This window comes from Lissotriton vulgaris, chromosome 2_1 (genome assembly GCF_964263255.1).
Source record: "Lissotriton vulgaris chromosome 2_1, aLisVul1.2, whole genome shotgun sequence".
Taxonomy (NCBI): domain Eukaryota; kingdom Metazoa; phylum Chordata; class Amphibia; order Caudata; family Salamandridae; genus Lissotriton; species Lissotriton vulgaris.
Genome location: NC_141687.1, coordinates 1740072530 through 1740095558, shown reverse-complemented (window position 1 = coordinate 1740095558; position 23029 = coordinate 1740072530).

The following is a 23029-nucleotide window of genomic DNA, read 5'->3' as shown; positions in this document are numbered from 1 at the left end:
TAGGTGGGAGGCAGAATTGGAAAGGGCACTCTCTGACAAAAGTGGGATGATATACACTTTTGGGCACACCACACAGCACATAACCCGGCAGGTATGGAATCTGCGTGCAAGGTGATATCTTGATATTATACGCCAGTGAGAATACACAGCTTGGATAAAAGCAAATCTGAACTATGTTGGCGGGGATGCGGGATGCCTGGGACGTTAGTACACTTATTATGGCATTGTCCCAAATTGCAGCACGACTGGGTGGAGGTGCTAGACAATATAGACAAGGCTTTTAATACATCCCTTCCTAGATTTCCAGCGTACACTATTCTGGGACTACCAAACCCTCTGACCTTTCGCCTCTGGTCATTAAGGGGCAGACAGTTTGCGTTGGCTCTATTAGTAGCACCACAAGTGATCTTAACGCATTGGGGGACGCCGACTGCTCCTGAATGTAATGCTTGGCTGCAGAGACTTATGCCGAGTTGTGGGCCCCTTTTCCACACTTGCTATCTAAGGAACTGAAGAAGATTACATAACCCATATTCTTACAAATTATCCACTTGTTGCCACAAGGCGCTACCTAACATACTGCATGAGAAGGCAAGCAGGTCCCCTCTATGCCATTTAGATCCGGAGGGGGTGGAGATGACTGGTGCGGATGGTGGGGTAGGTGTGGGGGATGGGTTGTTCCTTAATGTTTTGTCTTTTCTATTCTCAGAGGAATCAGTGCAAATAAAGCAATAAATAATACAAATCACGCTGCCGTCCTCCAGGTTGTAGGCGTACAACTGTGCAAGCACAAGTGACGCAAATGATGCCGGCCAGTGTTTGTAGGCAGAAAGCTGTGTTCCCTGATTCTGACTCTCTTTTAATAAAAAGATTGGTTCCATAAAATTAAATATTTGTAAAGTCCGATTTTAAAGACCTGAGTGTCAGTGAAGGAGAGTCAAGCAACGAAGAGTCTCCAGCAGCCGTCCGGTCGCAGGGAAGCATTTGCATGATGAAAGCCACAGGCAGCAGTGCAGGGAACGGTGGGCTGCCCGTGCCAAACAAAACGTAAGCATAACTGACGCCTATTAATCGCGCCATGGCAATTAATGGACACAATGTTGCAGTCAAGTGACGCTATGTCACGTGACTAACACTGCGGAGCAGTACACTAGACTGTCACATACACTGCAGCTGCCAGATGAGTGCTTATAGCAGCACTCCCATCTTCTGCTTAAGTTGTCAGCAACTTCACGAGGCTCTATGAATGGGTGACTTTGCTTTTTTGTGCGGTGATGTGGATCACCACACAAAAATGCATTAGTCAAACGCTTGATGCGTGGCACTTGGCAGGTGCTGAGATGGCTGGGGGTTTAATGTAGCGGACCGGTCTCGAATCACAACCCCCCTAGCTTCCCTGAAGGCTGCAGCAGCAGGCCATGTGTACGGTGGCTGCAGCCTCTAACTGAAGTACTGCAGTGATCCATTGTTTGAGAACTTTACAAAATCTTAATCACCTGAACCCAATTCAGTACCTAACAGTTCCTTCCATGCTGCATGAGTTTAAACCAATCTTACCAAATTTCTCATTTTATTTATCTTCTTCCTTCTCTGATGAATCTTTATTTAGCTGTCAGGGATTGGCAAAACAAATCAGAATACTAAAAAAGTATCATCATATGGAATAATCATTCAATATAACTAAATCTATTGACGCAAATGATGACAAACTCGGTTTATAAGTCGAAATGCTTTATCTAAAATAATGTGATTGCTCATCAAGTACAATACAGCTTGAATCATAGATCATCACACAAAAGAACATTAGCAAAATAAATCATAGTTGTACATCTCAAATGTCAGTGCAATGAGAGAGGGGATAGGTGTAGAGAAAAAAGGATAAAGTCATTTGCAAATTAAATTTAGGCAAATTCAGAATATCATACTAACCAATCTCGCAGGGTTCTAGAAATCTGAAAAGCCACCCTCTGGCCATGAGAGTAAGCTGGGCACCCCAAAGAAGAATTGAGGAGCAAAGTCAAAGAGTCCGGGTCAGCAGAAAAACAGGCAGCCCAATAGAGTTAATAAACAGCAACACATCTCTCTCCTCTCGCAAAGTAAGGAAAACACGCCTTAACCCCACCGTTTACTACTAGTAGTTATACCCTAGATTCACTAAAGGACAAACCCTCATTGTATCATCACACGTAAAAGTATTAGATTTTATTGGTCAAAAACAAGGGGTATCTGATCACACACTCTCGATGTGCATAACTTTTCAACAGTTCCTTTGTCTTTAATCCGCTTACGTCATCAACCTTCAGCAGAGGAAATTCTAATTTTGCACTTCCACAGCCTATACAGATCTCCATCCCGCTAATGTATCAATTCTGCATTTCAAGTGTCCACATACTCCGCTCAGCTAGGAAGTTCCATTCATAATGTTCATTGTTTCCTCTGCGCAACCTTGGCCATCATCAGGAACTCTTGAGGAACAAATTATATATTTCTCCTCTCTACATTTCTAATCAGCAAATTAAAACTAAAAACACATCTGAGGCCTCTTCTGCAGAGCAATAAAATTAACTCTAGGAAAAACAAATACAAGCATGATTAGTATGGTTATTTCATAAGTTTCCACTATTATTACTCTATGAATGCTTTTACTTACATTTTCTTATGCTTTGCGCACTATTTTCAAACAGTTTAGTAAAAAGAAACTCCCAGCTTTTAACTGTTATTTTCTGCATTAATCATGTGCATTTGCGGCCTACTCTAAGTTCCCCAGCACGCACTTGCGCAGTTTTCATCTTTCCCCTTTTAGTTTTGCACTGTTCATTTTCACACCATTTGTTTAATAATTCACACAATGAGGAATTCAATCTGAGCAGGTTTTATTTCGCGAAAACCCTGCTCCATCAGCAGCCTCGGGAGAGCCACCAGTAAGCGGTCCTGCTGTCCAGGACTCCCACCCCTCCATGGAGAGAGGTTAAGAGGCAGGGGCGCAACTAGACCCACATTTCATTTTGAGGGGGGGGCCTCACACTTCAAATGCTGAAGGCGGAGCCAAATTCAGACTAAAAATTGCTTGTCCAACATTAATGTATTCATGATAGCATTTAACAACTTTTGCAGGAAGTTTAGCACTCTCCTTCAAGGAATTCTAGTAGAACAAATGGTTAATATTCTATATTAGTACACATTTAATATGTTTACCTACTTTCACATGACATTGATTTTTATAATTATAGTTTTGCCAACAATTAGTGACATATGATGCACTTGTAAATTACCTGAGGTAAATTGCATTAGCCCCAACCCATTAGCCCTTCAAAATATTTTTAGAAGATGTTTGGGGTTCTCAATCTTCCCACCTCCCAGGGTGTTTCGAAAAATTGTGGCAAATAGTGCAGTTTACGCACATTTTTATAGTTATTATTCTATTGAATGAAAGGAATTATTGACAATATGTAAAGTGCACTTTTACCCTAACCAAGCAGCCTGTGCTGAGCAGTAACTGAAGGAGATGTGGAGACTGCACTAATGTGGAAAAGGCAAGTTTGAGTTTTTAAAAACTTTTTCTTAAGGACAAAAGACTGGAGTCCCTGGAGCTCAGGGAGCCAGATAATTCCAGTGCTTTGATACCAGAAAGGAGAAGCATGAGCGTCCAATAGGTACTTGCCTAATGTTAGGAAGATGCAGGCAGTTGGCTTCTGCAAAGCATAGGATTTTGGAAAGAATACAAAGAGTGATACTATGGTGAAGACACAGAGAACCTATTTTATGGAGAGTGGCAAGATCTAGGCACAACACTTTGAAGTTACATCGTTTCGGGTTCAAAAGGCATTAGACAGTAGTACAGTGAGAAGAGATGGTGAAGTGAGGGGATAGTCCTCAGATGAGGCGTGCAGGAGGGTTTTGAATGATTTGAAAGCAGGAAGCTTAAGATAGACTTCCATTATCTAATTATGAGAAGGTAATTGAATTTACAACAGCTCCATGATTGCGAGAAGGGACAAAAGGGATGATTTTGTATGGCATAAGGATGTTAATAAAAGTAGACAATGTGCCTCATATGATGAAAAAATGACAAAAAGTAGTTGAAAATGAATCCAGGATTTTTTACTGAGTCAACACGAAGTGGGCGATGTGTCCAGCTCCACCACCACAAAATGAAGACCATATCTATTCAGTGAAGGTTCCCTAAAGATGAGACGCTCCGTGTTGTCACTAATTGAGTTTTAATTTGACTTGGTCCAGGAGGCAACTGTGAAAAAGCAAGTTCATAATTTCTCTTGGGCAGATGCCAGATAATTGCTGAAGAAAATGATCCTTAGGATATCATTTGCATAGGACATCACAGAGAAACCAAAGGGTTGTATAAATAAAAGTAACATAATAAGATAAAGAGTAAACAATGTAGGGCTCATAGAAAAGCCACAAGGGATTCTGCAAGTGAGATGTCTCGGACAAGACTAAAATAGGGGGATGTGGACTGTTTATGCCCTCTCAGACAGAAAAAAGGTAAGCCACACCAGGGCAGTACCTTTAATGCTACAGTGCTCCAAATAATTGATATTTGAATAAACATTTTTATAACGTTTCAAAACAATCATGTTATTACAGTGCACATGAATATCACCTTAAAGCACAGACATTGTTATTAAAAAAATTACTCTTTATGTGACTGAGATAAGGTGATGGGTGTAGGTGTCCTGTGAACCCCTCCGGTGTAGACAGCCGTAGGCTAGAGTGGTCTTTGTTACTGTTTATTTTAGATAAGAAATCAAAGTATGCATAAAAATTCTTCACAACACAAGAGATGTCGCACTAATGTCTTGATTCGTCCAGGGTTGTCCTTCTTGGGTTCTTTCTGGAGTACACTTCTCTGGTGGGGAGAATGGATGCCAAAAAGGGAGAAAGAAAGATAAGAAAACAAGTATTAGGCAACTGGCCTTTGATACTTTACAAGGGGGGTTGTGCACACCTTCACCAGTGCCCTAGCAGTGTGGTGCCAGGTGAGGGATTGAGTGATTAGCTGGGTGCTTTTCTCAGACCTGCTCACCCGCCCTTTAAAGAAAAGAAACGTGTCACTGGCACTTGCCTAAGTCCACGACCCTCCGGGCCGTGGTGATGTGAGATCCAGCCTCCTTCATCTCCTCAGGAGTACCGGTCTCGAGAGAAGTGCTCCTGGAGCATTCCTTGTGATCTTCACTCACCTCCTCCTCTTCTGATTCTTCCGGGGCTGTCTGCACCTCAATACCGCTCTTCTCCGCTACTCCGTCTCCTCCGCTACAACTCCACCTGGTTCTCTCGTGCCCTGGCTCTTCGTCTCCTCCCTGCTCCGGTCGCCAAACCTCTGTGTGTTTCCTCGACATCCCTTTTCTGCTCTCCTTGCCCGTCGCGTCTTCATCAGATTGCGCCTCAACCACTTGCATGTTACCCTCACTCCATTTGTGGGACATGGCTGCCGCCATTTTCGTGGCCACGGTATCAACGTACTCATCACAGTGACATTGCCTATCCTTTCGTATGTGCAGACCATAGATGTATACCTCAGTAAATAATATAAACAAACTGTGTTGGGGGTCAACTTTAACCTGTTTTTAGGGAGTGATCACAACTATGAAATACTATAGGATACTGTTTCGGACCCAGAGTATAATAGCGTCTTTCACTGGTGATAAGTCTATTAAACTCAACATTGTGTCTGCTTTTACGGATAGATCTTGGTGTCCACCCCTTGATTATCTTCTGCCTTTTATACAGTCTATATTTAATTGTTAACCACACACCCGTATAGTGTTTTATGCAGTTGGGAGGACCTGCCATTCAGGGTTGCCTATAATCAGAAAGTCTTTCAGTTTCCAACATTATAGCTTCACCCAATCTGTTCCATGTATGTGTACAACTGCGTTTCTCACTGTTGTACATTCTGCCTCCTTTCATTTCTTTGTCTCCTTCAAACTGTTTTTTTCATAAGTACTGTTGTCGCTCTTCATGACATAGCTTCTCAACATGTTGCTACCACTATGGTCAAATCTGCACACCGGCTCATTCTTCCTTCTTTTGGCTCTGGGCATCAAGACCATCATGCTCACTGCCCGAAAAGAGTCTATTCTTCCACCCACTTCCTTTGCTATTGTTTTAGTCATATGTTTCTAGTAGTCTAATAGATTTGAGCACTCATAAAGACAAATTATGATCACATCTGTCTTTAGATCCTCACGTCTGGAAGACTAATCTTTAATCTCCATATCTTTCTGAGCTTCTTTGGGGTGAGATAGTTTTGATGAAGAAAATTAAATTGTATTAATTTGCACAGGGCAATGATGCCACTGCTGGTAAGTGTACAACATCTAGGAAGGCTGTCATCGAGTAGACCAATCTCCTATTTTAGAGTTTTATCTGCCCAAAATGAAGCCATTTTTATCACAAGCTGAAACAGAGAGTAAGGGCAACAATCAATTTGCTAGCCCATTCCCCTGGATTTTATAGTGTATATTCACCATGGAGAGTGGCCGCTTCAAAGTCTTATCAAAATTATCACAGCCATATTTCAGAATCACTACTAAAATCGCTGTCATTTGTGGAAGCGTGAGTAAAGTTCGAGCCTGGTTATAGACATCCAAGAGCTGAGGAGCCAGCAGTCCTTTGTACGTTGAGTAAAATTTGTTTGACAGGCCATCTGAACCCCAGTTCTGGCCCTTGGGTATCACTTCTATAGCTTGAGTAGTTTCACCCAGGGGTGCCTCCAGAGCAAGTCTTTGATCTTCTGAGGAAATGGGGAGAGCCTGTTGTCCTTAGAACTTTAGTAAATGCACCCTATATCTCACATGCTAGCACATCCAAGGAGTTGTAGTAATTAACACAAATGTAATTGATGATGATCTGTGCATAATAAACACTCTGGGTTATTGGCCTCACAGCATCCCCACTGGAATTTGGAGTCCCTCCGAGGTCAGGAAGCTTTATAACAACCTGCCTGATCTATCACAGAGTTGCTTAACTGTGAATTCCTTGAAAGCAAATCAGGTTCAATCTAAGTTTGATCATCTTGTACCTTTCCCTAAATGCTAGTAATCTATCATTGCTCTTAATGTCAACCCCAGAATCCCTCAGGGGAGTACGCATGGCAGTCTCTCTCTTGCATACTTTCCTCTCTAGCAGCACTCGTGTCCTGATACACACTCCCCGGATCATTAGCTTTAACACTTATGATTCAGTCAGCAAGTTCTCTGATGTACCTCCACTTTCCTTACAATAGTCCACCTTGACATCCATCGGAGCCCACAAAAAGCTGGATCTCACAGCACTGCCACCTAAAGTTTCCATGGGGGAATGCTAACAGGCAACATATCATTGCCCAGGTTAATTAAGAGCAGCCAGTGGGCCTTATTATTTTTTAGGCGTACTGAGCTTCAGCCATTAGTCCCATATTCAGGAAAGTTCCCTTGTCATCTGTGTTGCCACTAATCATCAATGTGCTGTCTACTATGCCACTGGTGACAATCAAGCCTAACGATTCATGGAGTGCCTCCACTGCTGCAGCAGACCTCTCAGCTTGTGTATAGTAGCGGATGGTCTGTCAACCTTTTGTGTTTTTCTTCTTTCTTGCGGTCTAGATTTCAGTCTGTTCTGGGTTGACCAATAGATCCCAAAGTTTGTCAGAGCTTCAGCCCATTTCCATACTTCTGATGTATCAGTGAAGATGTGAGATTTCCCATTGTACAAGACTTTCAGGTCCGCTTGGAATGAAAACGTACTTGCGGTGTAATTCAGGGAGTTATTTCTTAACTTTCAGATATGCTCTCTTCTATTGTTGCACCATTGGAGTGTAATCTGGAAAAATCAGTACTTGTGCATTATCAATTGTGTCCAGGCCAGTCTGGAGCTTTTGTGGTGCCCTGACCCAAATAATCTGGCTATCTAGAATGCCTAAACTGTGTGACCCTGTGCAATTGCTTTTCTACGCTGTGACTCCTTTTCCATGATCATTATATTTTGGGTACCTTGAAATAATTGTTTCGGATGCAAACTGTGCAGAGGCCTCTCTTAAAATTTGTTTAATGTACAATAATGTTATCTTGCCAGAGTACCCCCTTCAAAAATCTTCTTGAATGTGACAGAGGCGAGTACATACCTATAAATTACTGAGGGTGAGTTCTACAACTACTTCTGGGGACTTTAATTGATTCTGCCAAACTTGGTAATTGCCACCACCATAATCTCAAAAGAAAACCCCTCAGGCATACCAGTAGATCTAAATACTGACAAAGCAGCAGTGTGCATGATAGGCTCAATCGCTCAGCGTTATACCACATTTTGAAAACTTATTTTCAATTTCTTTTATCAGGATCATTAGGCCCAATGGTTCAACAACTTAAATCCTTTCTAGCTGGCCATCCTGCACCAACTCCTCAGTTGCCTTCTGGAAATTCTGATACTGCTACCCAAAAGGTGAAACCTGATGCCCTGGAAAATGTAAATAAGTCATACTTAAATACTCTAATAATGCAGGAGAGGAGGATGGTGTGGATAGAGCAGATAGTTTGATATCTTTTTAAGATATTAATGAGCCTCATGAAGATTTTGCTATCTCAGAGGAGGATAAAGAGAGGTCATGGCTTCCTGAACCCAAAACGAAAATAATTAAGATCCAGAGGCCGTAGAGGGAACCTCTAGACCCAAGTGTTGCTCCCTATGCTTTGGAATATTTTTGACCCAGACAATATAGCACACCCAAGCTCTTTAGGGTGGATACCTTCCCCGAAGACAGCAGCCTATGTGTAGAGTACACTTCATAAACCTTTCCCCAAAGAAGCCTACAATAGGTTCTGTGCAGACCCTGCCTGTAGTGTCAAGGAACTATAGCACCAGAGATTGACCACAAGCTGATCACCTTCTTGGACAAATTCGTAAAAGACCCAAAAAAGACATTGATAGTTTGTGGGTTGACGTGCCAAGCCAAGATATTTGAATTTGTCTGGTCTGCTTTCCAAGACAAGATCTTCCACCTGGGCACAGATCAAGGCACCCCGTTTTATCTCAACACTCTGGCTGGGTTGGCCCTAAAAGCCATTTGTCTTCTGAGTATTGCGAACTGCATTTTCTCCCAGTGCACCACTGTTCCATGCTGTTGAGGATAGAACCACAATTATGTAATTTGGCAACAAAAGAGGCAGACCTATCATCAGAGGTACTTTTATTTGGAGATCATTTTAAAAAAGGAATATTAATAGGGTGTTGAGCATTGGTTTCCCTGTTATCTTTTTCTTTTTGTCTGAGATAATAGTGTATTTCTAATTTCTTCTTTTTTCTTCAGACCAAAGAATATTTTTGACTGAAAAAATTCCAGGACACTTTCAGGTTTTGATGCTTTTATATTTATTTAGCATAATTCCCCACATATATTATATATGCAAGTTATTATTTCCAGTGGTGCAGTTTTTCAAAAGTTTTCCTTTTGTTAGCCAACACGTGTTTCACCCCATTTGTAGCCTATGAGGTTGAGTTTTTTTCAAGCCTAAAGAAATCAACAATAAATAACATTTACTTGATGCATATTTTGGAAACCAACGCTCAACACCCTATGGTCATTACATATGAGGTGGAGTTGGCCTAATCTTTAAGGAGGGTCTTAGATTTCCCAAGACAAAAAATAAGGTGAATATGTGCAGCATCGAGAGCTTCAGGCATACCAGGCAGGACGTGGAGAGGGTCGGGCATGCAAACCTTTGCTTTTACACCTGTTGTAAAGGAAGTTGCAAGATTTGTGAACGCATTCACATCACTGATAATGCTAAAGCTGCTCTTAAAACAGTTTCCACCACACCTTTTCACAAGGGCTGATATAAGCAGGGGCCACTGAGACAGCCATCAATCTTACTAGGCTCCCTCTTTCACTGGAAATCCACAAAGTTGTACGGCTTGGAACAAAGGTCAAAAGGATTCCCCATCTTCCCTTCAAAGGCAAGAGGTTATATAGGCCATTTCCAACACAGAGTTTTCTGCCAAGTCTTCCTTTCAATATAAGTCATCCCTATTTTCCCATCCTGAATTAGGGGGGGGGGAGAATTTGTCATTATTTGCACATTTAGAAACAAATCATGCCAGATGCATGGATTTTCCAGTGTTAGTTTGCCATCTAGAATTCTACCCAACTCACATTCAGTCCAATCTACCCAGACAGAGTAATTTTTCAATATACAAACATTTCACAGATCAAGCGATCTCTTTGTTAATTCAAAAACAAGCCATCAGACCATACCTTGCCTTCCCCATTACAATGGCTTCTTCAGCAATGTTTTCCTGGTGGACAAGAAGGGTGGAGATTTTCACCTAGTTATCAATCTTAAGTAATTCAACACTTGGATTCTATATGGCATTTTAAAATGGATGTGATATATCTTTTGAAAGACCTTCTAAGAGAATTCGACTTTCTCATCCAGTGAGTCCTAAAGGGAACCTATTTGGCAGTTCTAATTTTCCCAGCACATGGCTGCAACATCAATGAACACACAGTAGACGGGGTTTTGTCACTGCCAAAGTCTCTCCTCAGCTTCTTGGTGCTTTACTAAGTTCCTGATACAATAATAGACTTTTTTGGAGCCAGGGGCATTAATCAGATCATTTATTTGAATGATATTTTGATCATTTTGCCAGACCCCATCTAATCAAGCAACAGCTAAGTCTGACAGTTTCCTTTTAGAGACCTTGGGCTTTGTGATCAATTGCACCAAGTCAGATCTAAACCCATTGAATCAAAAGACTTTCCTGTGGTTTGCCATAGATTCAACCTCCTCTACCCTGCCCAAATTAGTTCACAAAATATGCGTTATCTTGAAAGTGATTTGCAAGGTTTTGATGAAGGAACATCTCACACTACGTTGGGTTGCCAAACTAATGGGCCTTTTAGCTTCCTCCATGGAGGCAATCCTCCCAGGGCCAATTGCACTATAAAGCCGTACACAGGCTAAAGATACTTCACCTAAGGAAAGGCTTTTGATATTCGGACCAGATTCAACTGTCAGTGGAAGTAAGTCAGGAGTTACAGAGGTGGGTTGATCACATGGATGCATGGAATGAAAGGAACATTTTTTGCCCTGTTGCAGACATGGTGATTGAATTGAATGCCAGCCGGTTTGGTTGGGGTGCGAGATGCAGGGATATGACAAGTGGGGCAAGTGATCCTAGGAAGAGTTATAACTTCACATTAATTGACTTGAGTTACTAGCAGGATCCATAGCAATCATCCTTTATCCCCTTGAGCCAGTGTTGTATTCTTTTAAGATGTACAATGTCTCAGCAGTCTAATCTTTAGACTTGGAAGAACAAGACATGGTCCAATTTCACTTAAAAGAGATATAAATTGTCCTGGAGAAGATGGTACATTGAACATGACTGGGATCCCGTGGCAGCAGATGTAATCTTTGAGATGAATTTCTTTGCATCTTTATCTGCAGAGGTACTATTTTACAGAATAGCAACTTCTTACTGATTGGCAGTCTCTGCCAGTCACACATCACCCTGCTGGGGAAGCCACTTTAGTTTCTAAACATCTCCTTCACAATTAAGGTAATCCCTTGTTGGGATGTTTTTAACGTTCCTTTAGGCTTGGCTAGAAAACAAATCTTCTAGGAAGCAAATCTCAGTTAAATTTGTTTTACTTATATTCCTGGTGGCGTACAAACAAGTGTCAGATGTTTGAGTATTAGACCTGGTAGGTATATTACCCCAAGAGTTTTCTTTCTAATTTCCAAAAGAATGAAATCTTCAACTAGACAAGTATCATTCCCAGCGTTCCAGGAGACCACAGACTGTGTGTAGTAAACTGCCTTCAAACATATAAGAATGTCATTTTATCACTCAGGTCACTTGCAAATTTCAATTATATCTCTGTATGCTCATTTCCTCTCTGATTTTAGCTCATTGTATTAGATGGATTTTGTCTGAAGCAGATAGTGACATTTCAATGTTTGATGCCCATTAAGACAGAGGAGCAATGGCCTCTAAAACTTAATTTTATGGCTCACTTATACAACACCATTCGCACGACCAACTGGTCATCAGATTCAATGTTTAAGGAGTTATATTGCAAGCCTGTAAGCAATCCCTTTTCTATGAATTTGAAGCCTCTGGTCCAGTCGAAAATTGTATTGCATTCATGAACAAGAATCGTCATCTCTATTAAGGACACAGAGGAGTCTTGTTATCTCTTGCTTGAAATGATTATGCATCATTGCTTGATGTGTATTGTCTGTAGGACATCCACTTTTTCTACGTGGTCACCACATATTCTTCACTTTTTGCTGGATCCTATATTTTTGCTGGAGTTAGAACTCTGTGTACCTTAACACTGCTAACTAGTGGTGAAGTACATTTGCTCCCCCTTTAAGCATGTTTGAATTGCCATAGTCCCTATTGGTATATTTAACTTACATATAAGTCCCTAGTAACAGTGCAAAAATATAGCCATGGCCTTTTAGTTAAATGTCATTAGGGAACTCCAGGACCCATTACACCATCCACGATAGTGGCAGTGTAAAACATGGATTCAGGCCAATCATTGTAGCCTGCCTTTGGCAGTATACACATTGCAATTTAATCTGTCGAAAAAAAATCCTATGTAGGCCTAGCAGTCCATAAGGAAGGGTGAACAGTATTTAAAAGTAAGACGTGTAAACATTTAATGTTAACATATCCTTATAGTGACTATCACCTAAAAGCTATCCTAGCTGTCATATAAAGAAAATACTGTTTTTCAGGAATGAGACAAGCTAGAAAAATATTCAAATCAACCATTTTTAATAGGTACTAAAAAATCAATTCAACAGTGGAGCCAAATTTTAAATTAATATTACGGAAAATGTACATTTAGAAAGCTACCTTTTCACTGCCTGAAGTTCCTGGAGGCTAATTTGCATTTTCCCTCAAACTCCTCTCAGCCAATGATTGGCATTTGAATAGGTGTGAAATGCGTTCCATGAGCAAGCTATAGGCAAACCTGAATGGGCAGAGCAGACTCCTTTGAACCTCCCAGAATATGCATGTTCGGGGCTGTGAGGATCTTCTTTTGACATTACAGTGTCAAATACTGCTGGGTTTACTTATAACACTTTGGAGCGCACTTGAAAGGCAGAGGAAAACATGGTACAACAATTCTTGTGTATCCACTGTCTAGTTGTTGATGAACCTTGCTTTGTCCTGCCAGAATTCTGTCCCCGAGTTTATTGCAGGTACAGTCACTGCCTTAAATGGGATTTTAGTGTTAGATGTGGGGGGAACAGTGGGATTACCATAGTACACCACACACAAGCGCACACACACCCCCCACCCACCCCTCTTTGCTTTGTCGACCAATTTTACCATCTTTAATATGTCCATAAATGGGTAGAGTTGTCTCCATGAAATAAATAGGTCTCCACTTTGCATGAATCCCCAATGCATATCTTTAGTCGTAGCATTTCAGAACAAATTATAATTTAACAAAACCTGCCACTCATTACAAACGATGCAACATATTTCCCATCCTTCAACAACAAAATACAATCCACTCACTATCAACAAGTAGTTGGATATAAACATTATTTGATGATTAGAACACTTATTTCCCTCTTTTTTTCACATGGTCATAGAGTGTCTCTTCCATGCCATCATCTTTCTGTTCTTGTGACATATTTTCTGATGACCAAGTGGAAGCTAGATTCTAACCTTACAGACACACATTCCTGCATTACCATGCCACCCTCTTCGTACAGTGCATATTCTTGTACCTTCCTTCCTTGGGTTCCATATATTCACTGTTCACAATTTTAACACATCCTGTGTTTCTCTCAACACAGTCAATGGTTTTGAAAACGTGGACAACGTCGTGCTACTCTGTGTCACAACCCAACTTTAACCCAATAAACAACACTGAAACAGGACCAAAATTAATGATGGATCACTTTGGAACTCATTGTTTCCTGCCTTATTTCCGACAAACATCAAAATTTACTTCAAATCAAAATGAAAATTCTCTTCCACGTATCAACTAATATGCGGTATCCCCTGTTTTGTGAATACCCACATATTAAACTTCCTCATTGCATCCTTCCAATCACCACCTTCCCAAAAGGGTTACCATTCCTTCAATACCTGGTTTAACTTTCCACCAAGCTGTTGGTCTGGGGATAGTAGACCAATGTTTTCACATGACGCCCAACTTAACTAGAAACTTTTTCATGTCCTCAAACACCAACTGTACTCTGTTTTTGGTCACCGGCACCAACAGAACACCTTCTCTCACAAAACGTTCTTTCAAAAGTTCTACTAACACTCTTGTCTCAACATGAATCACATACTTAAGGAAGCACCCCGATTCCCCAAATATAAACATGTGGAGAAACTGACCAGAAGAGACAAATCTGTGTGACAACATACAGTGCTCACTCTAATGAGGTCTCCAAAATCATCAATAAGCACTGGCGCACATTGGTCTGCGGTGAACTAGATTTTGAGAAACCTCTTTTCGCACACAGGCGAGGAAAGAACATGAAGGACATTTTAGTCCATACACGTCCGCAAAGCCACCAATCAGTACTACTAACACTACATGGCACTACATGGCATACAAGGACACCACCCCTGTGGTAATTACAGTAGCTGCCATTTGACCAAGAAAAGCAAACATCTAACTTTTAGAAATGGGACCAAAGAAAATTCATGAACTGTAACAGCAAACACGTGCCTCTAGTACGTCGGGATGACCACAAGAGCAGTCAAAATCAGAATCAATGAGCACAAGAGTAATGTGAGATGCAAGAAAAGTACAACAAAAAAGGCCACCCATTTTATGAATGAACAATATTGTGTAAATGACTTGAACTGGACTGTAATAGAACAACTACAGTCAGAGAATGGTCTGTTTGAAAAGGAACATCGCTGGGTGTTCCGTCTGGGTACCCATATAATCGGTCTCAATGATGATATCCCATGGGAGCAACTGCATTAACAACAAGTGGCAACCCTCCCTTAGGCATATTTTAACACGGGAAATGCAATGGGGGTTAAGTTACAATGAACTCCTTTCTTTCACATCCAAGTGAACCTACTAATAAAGTCCCCTGGTGCAAGAGAGACTTACCTACTCCCTGGGTACAGAGCAGCAACACTAGCACCCAATTAGTCACCCTATACCACTCTGGCCCCTCAATTAATAGCACTCACAATGTGGGCAGTGCCATTGACCCCGGGATACTTGTGATCAGTTTTCCATCCTTAGGCACAAGCATCTAACTGATGAATTTTAATCAATTTCTCCAGAATAATTGAGGAGCAGCACCCGCCGGGGCATTCAATTATCACTGCCACCACTGAGAACACTCAGCACCCGCACTGCACAGTTAGACATAAAAGAAACCACGGGGCCAAACACAAATGCTGCAGAAAGGCCATCAACCTCGGGTTGTTCATGATCAGTTTGTAGTTAAACACAGGCAGTGGTTTGGTATAGGTTAGCTGGCGCCACTTAGAAAATCTCACAGTTAATTTGACTTAAGAAGCTATATCCGACGGTGCTAAAAGGTAGAAGGAACCACTTTAATCCTTCCAAATACGGCACAAGCCTTACAAATGCTACAACACTCCTTAGCACACGTAAGTCACAATGATGTCATATATACAAGTGTTTCCACATTCCTTCTGATACAATCACGAAGAGTAGTTATTTCTGGTACATCAGATTCGTGTTTATTCCCGTTCTCTGGAAACTTTTCATACAGCCGACACGTGTTTCGTCGTAACTGGGAATGTAACCCACGACTTTCTCAAGGCTGCAAAGTTCAAAACAAAAGGAACATATGTATGTGTACTTAAGACCAATATTTCAAGTCTTATCAGAACCGTTATTCCATATTACCATTCAAGTTTATAGAAGTAGCCCACACGTGATAAGGTACCGTAATCTATACTATTAATCATAAGTTATTACTAAATAATAGTTCTAATAAATAATATTCCTTTCAGCCTTCCGGCAGAAACAGATACCTGAAACTGATCGGACAACGCACGCTGAATAATAAACAACAGAAGACCCCCGTAGAACCCCCATGCGGGTTGGAATTATCACCGCATACTGAGTAAGTAAGCAGCTTTAGTATCTATAAGATGAATTAATACGATAGAAAATAAATAACAGAAAGTACTTACACTACGTTTCACTTACTGCCCTTACAGTGGAAAGACAACAAATCTGGAAATACGTATTTATTAATATACATTAACTATCTCTGATATCACTGGCAATGCATGAATAGTCGTTTCTGATAAAGATTATGAGCACTTCAAGAAATTATAACCACTAGACTCCTTTTGACACTTGGTGTTGGTTTAGGGTTTCAAAAGAACAGAGTATACACACTGACCACGAGGAACTCACTCATTACCGAATCACGCCTTAATAAGAGCATCCAACCACCCGGTCTCTCCTAATCATAACTGGCTCATAGACCTTCTGTAATGAACAGAGGTACATTCTGTGTTATACCAAAGTGAAATTTTCACATACTGTTGTGACTCTCAACTGTCAACAATGTATACTTTGAGTTATGAATTGTGATAACTTATCAAGGTGTGGGCTACTTCTTTTACATGAGAAGGAATGATGTGCAATGTGGTTTCTTCTTTGTTCATCAACGTATACATTACGGTACCTTATCACGGTGTGGGCTACTTCTATGAACTTGAATGGTAATATTGAATAATCGTTCTGATTAGACTTGAAATATTGGTCTTAAGTACACATACATATGGCAATATGTCTATGTTCCTTTTGTTTTGAACTTTGCAGCCTTGAGAAAGTCGTGGGTTACATTCCCAGTTACGACGAAACACGTGTCGGCTGTATGAAAAGTTTCCAGAGAACGGGAATAAACACGAATCTGATGTACCAGAAATAACTACTCTTCGTGATTGTATCAGAAGGAATGTGGAAACACTTGTATATATGACATCATTGTGACTTACGTGTGCTAAGGAGTGTTGTAGCATGATAAGTTTGTATCCTGATGCATAAGCATTTAACTGATGAATTCTAATTTATTTCCCCTGAACAATTGAATAGCAATATACGCTGGAGCATTTAATTGACATTAACTAGTGTCACCAATGACAATACTCAGCACCCGCATTACTCACTTAGACATAAAAGAAATCATGGGGCCGAACACAAACGCTGCAGAAAGGCCCTCCGGATGACGCGCATGTGCGGAGTGAGAGACACGTGGTCCTCGCATCAGCACAAGCGTGTTGGCACAGACGCTACCTACAGGGATCTGCACAGGGGCAAAGACATCGCGCTGCTCGTACACTACCTGGCATGAGCCGGGACCGGCAACTTTATTGAACATGTGGACCCGATTAACCATATAAGGGCACCACTTTCCCTTCCGGTTTTCAGGACAATTAGTGCTTAATTGGCCCGACACTCGGATATAAAAGGCGCGAATTTCAGTCTAGCCCTCATTCACAGTGGAGCCGCGTTGGGGCAGCAAGGCATAGATTTTTCCCTCGCAATCGTGAGTACTATAGTGGGTAACAAGAAGCAGATAACTCAACTCTGTAAGTAAGCAATCTGAGTAGTCTCTTACCTGAAAGGATGCAGATTGGCATGATAACCCCCCAACGTTAGGAGGCTCATGAGGCACACCATATTGTGACAACAAGTATGCATTTAAAACAACTTTATTATCCTCCTCACAGTACCAGGTCACCAGAGCCATATAGGTTAAAGCAAATAGAGCGTGTGTTTTATGTTTTGTGTTTCGTATGTCTTGTCCTTGTCCCCTTTTTTACAGGGCGCACCTTCACTATTAGGATGACAATATTTGTCTAGTAGCTACTGCCCACACACTTTTTTCCTAGGTCACTGACCCTGGAGTAATACAAATAGCGAATGGCTATAAGAATGAAATATTATTGTTTCTTTCCTTGTGTTTTTTCCTAAATTCGCTAATCTTGACAATTGTTTTAGGTACATATTAGCCTTTATTCAAATTTTCACTTTTCTGTAAAGTACAGAATTTGTGTAGAAAAACGTGAGTAAGGTGGGGATTTGTGTACCCCGTCCGGAAGGAGTTCCACTCCGAAACATGTTGACACACACAAGAGGTGATGTACATTGCATTACATAGGAACCTCTAAATACACCCTTTTAACAGTACCAGCCCGGGGGCCCATAAAATTCTTTTTTTGAGTCTACCCCACGAGCCAGGTATTTTTTAACCATCCCTAAAATTACTTCAAACCCCACCACTCACTCACTATTACAAATAACCTCACACACACCTCACATAGTCATTGCAAAAAGTGCTCCTGCGTAGACGTAGGTAGCAGCACGCCTCAACCCGTAGAGGGGTGCGAAGACCCCAATGATGAAGCATGACACCAAGGATCCTTTTGGTGTGTGACGGGTATTTAAAGAATACTACGTGCTACCCACCATTGTAGGGACCACCCACACCCACTTGTGGATTCCATTTGTTTATAAAAAAAAAAAGAGATATCCAAAGCAGAGAGCGTTGCTTTAAGATGCGAGGACACATTGGGCCTGCGTAAGCTACTCCTAGCTACACATTGGGACGCAATACGGGCCAATTTACCCCCCCCCACATGCTGCCGCAGCCTCACCTCAGGTCCCAGCTGAAACTGAGACCTGACCAGCAGAGACATACACAGATTAAATCCAGGATAATACGCAACCTAACGAACAACTTGCGCTACACTCATAAGCACTGCTAATGCAGAGTCATTCATAACAACACAGGGGAGGGAGGGATTAGGCAGCATAAGCTCCGGTTCCTAGTTTCACACGTATCATGTATTAATTTGTCCCAGTTTAGTTAACGCCCTCCTCCATGGTTTTCTTTTGAACCAAGCAGTAAAGGTTGGTATAAAAAGAATGGTAAAATGTAAAGCTCATGAAATAAATGCGGTTAATCTTAGATGTGATAACATGTAGCCATATGGGGGACTCAACTGATTGTATAGAAAAATTGACAAACAATCTGCATATGTTGGTAAAGACTGTTAAACATGTTTCACTTTTATTTTTATGTTTGAAAAGCATTATTAAATAAACAGAGAAGTAGGCAAAAATACCAGCGACAGATTTGGATATTGAAACATAGTTATAACAAGATATAAAGCTAGTACAATAAAAGCAATAAAAGCTATATTAGGGTTTTTATATGGAAAGGGGATGGGAAGAAGAGAAGGGAAGGAATGAGGGGGGAATATTAACATATTAATATAAAAGAAGAATGCATAATACATTACATAACACAACAAAATGTGAACAAGTCCATGGTCAATTAACAAAATATCAACTTATCTTGGATGATATGGAAAGAGAACACAGAGAAGGCATTCAAGGAGGTTTCAAATGTTCAGAATTGAGGGAGGAGTTACGTTTAAGAACAATCTGATCTAAATAAGTTGTAAGGGGTAACCAAAAAAGCTCTCTATTAAGTATTGGTTTACAGGAGGCGGCGAAAGCAACATCAAGTCTATGAAAGTGACAAAGGCTATTCCACCAGTGTTGTGTAGAAAGATTATTGAGAGTTTTCCAATTGAGGGTAATGTGTTGAAAGGCTAGAGCGAGCATGAAATTAAAAAGACCATGATTATGAGAGGGTATAGATAAAGAGTCAGGGAGGCTCCCAGTAAATAGTAGGGGTATTGAATAAGAGATAGAGAGGTTAAAGATACGAGAGATATAGGACCAAACGCATCTCCAAAAATTGGAAAGAGAGAAAAAGAAGATGCATAAGGTTAGCGGCAGAAGAACCACAGGTCCAACAGTTAGAATCTGAATCAGGAGAAAAACGGGCAATAGAGAGAGGGGTAAGATAAAGCCTGTGATAGAGAAAAACCTTAGATTGTGTAAGAGAGGCAGAGAGAGATATTTTTAAAGATCTAGACCAAAGGTTGCCCCACAAGCACGTAGTCCATTCACATCCCAGATCAAACTAACAGGAAAGTTCCAATTTAGGTTTAACTTGATTCGGATCGGGGGCTAAGCAATATTTATATATAAGAGAAGCTTTGGTTAAGGAGAGGAGAAGCTTAAGAAGCGAGTTTTGAAATACAGAAGGAGATGAGGGGGGAAGAGAATAGTATACATCTAGAATAATTGCCATAAGAGTGGTAAACTTCTGTAAGAAGGAACAAGGACAGTGGAATAAGGCTTGAAATTCGGGAAAAAAACATGGCGAAAAGCCATTGAAAAGTAGTTTAACCCAAATGATGTTCTTTGCCCTCCAAGAATTCCAGAAAATGGACCTGTTATTGAGAAGAATAAGAGAATTATGCCAAATAGGAGAATCCAAGAAGTCATCACGAGAAAGGGGATTAGGTAAAACTAAAGGCTTCAGAAAAGAACAAGTATGTCTAAACAGGGGGAAGGATGTATGAGAAGTTTTGACAGAAAATGCTATTACTTCCTTGAGAGAGAATGGTAATAATAAATTTGCTCAGTGGATAGCCAAAGAGGAGTAAAAGGAGAATGCTCAGATACGAGCCATTTCGAGGCTTGACGAAGAGAAAAGGATTTATGATAAAGGGGCAAATCTGGAAAATTCATACCACCATTAGATTTGGTCTTAAAGAGAGGAAAGAGCAATTCTATCTTTTTTATTCTTTTAAAGAAATTTAGAAAGAAAAGAATCAGTATGTTTCATGTATTTGGCGGGAATGTTGACGGGAAGCATAGAGAGTATATTTATTAATTTATTTTAAAGTTTTATAGAGCGCGAACCAGACCGGTGAGGGTATCAGAGCGCTTTACATGAATGAGGGGTGGTATACAAAGGGCAAGGGGGGTAGGATATCAAAGGGATAAAAGGGTTTTGTACTTTATGTAGGAAAAGCAGGCAGTCTTAGGTTCCGGATCGACTTTGGATAAAAACAGGTAGAGTTATTATACAAGAGGGTAGGTAGTCTCAGCTCCCGGGTGGGAAGCCCAGGGGGCCGGGAGGTATCATCGGGAAAGTCAAGGATAAAGCCGTCAAGGCAGGTGGTACAAAGACGTAGAGGAGATTGTAATGCGGTCATTAGGCAAGGAATTTCCTATAAGGAAAATTTTCGTCTCCTTTTTGAAGCGTGAAAAAGATTACAGTCTTCTGATGGTAGGCGGGAGAGAATTTTATATTCTTGGAGCGGCCCAAGAGAAGGCCCGATTGTAGGTTTTCTTGTTCCGGAAACAAGCTGGTTGGAGCAGGAGGTCTCTGGCAGACCGGGAGTTTCTGGCTCCTCCGGATATCACGAGTTTCTTGGCAAGGAATGCAGGGGAGTTAGAGTACAGAGCCTTGTGAGTAATGCAGGCCATCTTAAGTTGGATTCTGGCCTCGAGAGGTAGCCAATTCAGGACTTTCAGGTGGGGAGAGATGTGGTTGAATTTCCTTGAACCGGTTAAGAGTCTGGCGGCGGCATAGAGGCAGGCTTTCAGTGGGGCCAGAGAGATTTTAGGTAGACCTGCAAGAGTAGAGCAACCGTATTCAAGTCTAGAGATGACTAGTGCCTGGGTTGCCATTTTTAGGTCGGGAGGGCGAGGAAGGGTTTCAAGTTTCTTAGGTAACTCAGGTGAAATCTTGCCACTTTAGCCATCGAATTGATGTGGCCACGCATGTTCAAGCTGTCTAGAGTTATTCCCAGGGATTTTGCAGAGTCCACAATGGTAGGAGAGCAGTTTAGCACTGTGATGGCCATGATCCATGTCTGGACTGGTTTTGGGTGGGGTGATGAGAAGAAACTCGGTTTTTTTGCGTTAAGTTTGAGCTGGTTAGAGGTGAGCCAGTGGACAATCAGTTTTAAGGCCTCATTCAGGGAGAGAATGTCCTTAGGAGAAGGGATTTTTATGTAAATCTGTGTGTCGTCAGCATACATGTGGTAGGCGATATTGGCGGTGCGTAGCACCTCTGCGAGTGGTTCCAGGTAAACATTGAAAAGAGTAGGGGACAGGGTTGAGCCTTGAGGGACTCCCGCCGTGATCGGGTAGGGGGCGGATAGGTTGCCGTTAATTAGGCTTCTCTGTGAGCGATTCTGGAGGAAGGACCTAAGCTATTCAAGAACGGTGCCATCCAAACCCATCCTGAGTTTGAGGCGTTCAAGGAGTGTTTCATTGTTGACCGTATCGAAGGCCGAGGATAGATCTAGGAGGATAAGGAGACAGGTATTGCCTTGGTCCAGGGCTTGAAGAGCATCATCCACAATGTGGAGGAGGGTGGTTTTGGTGCTGTGTCCAGGTCTGAATCCGGATTGGTAGTCATCCAGTAAGTGGAAGTTAGTGATGTGTAGGCTCAGTTGCTGTTGCACACATTTTTCGAGAACTTTGGCTAGGAGTGGGATGTTGGAAATAGGTATGTAGTTGTCAAGGGAGGAAGGATCCAGCATAGGTTTTTTTTAAATGGGGGCGACTTGGCCAGCTTTGAGAGAGTCCGGTATCGATCCCTGTAGGAGGGAGGATTTGATTATTGCAGTCCATGAAGGGATGATAGCCCGAGAGGCGGCAGCTACAGGGGAGAGGATCATTGAAGTGATTGTTCGGGTTTAGGGAGGAAAGAATTTTCAAGACGGAGTGGTCTTCATAGACTTTGAAGCTGGACCAATGGGCATGGTTTTTGGGTGATGACTGGGAGGGCAACGTGGAGGGAGTTGCAGATTCAAGTTCGATTCCTAAAGCAGAGATTTTGTTGCAGAAGTACGAGGAGAATTCTTTGCAAGATATTAGCGATTTAGGGGTTTCTTTAGAGGTTTTTGCTAGTTTGTTGGATTGGTGTTTGACCAAGTAGAATAACTTGCGAGGTCTATTTTTGGAGTTATCTAGTTCTGTTCTGAAGAATTCTTTTTTCGAGTTGAGGATTTTCCTATTGTAGGCATTTCAGGCCTGTCGGAGAAGCTTTAGGTTTGTTGCTGACGGATGTTGTTTCCAGTTCCGTTCTGTCTGCCGAAGGGATCTCCTCTCCTTGTTGAGGGATTCGTTGAACCAGGGATTCCGGTCTTTGGTCTGCAT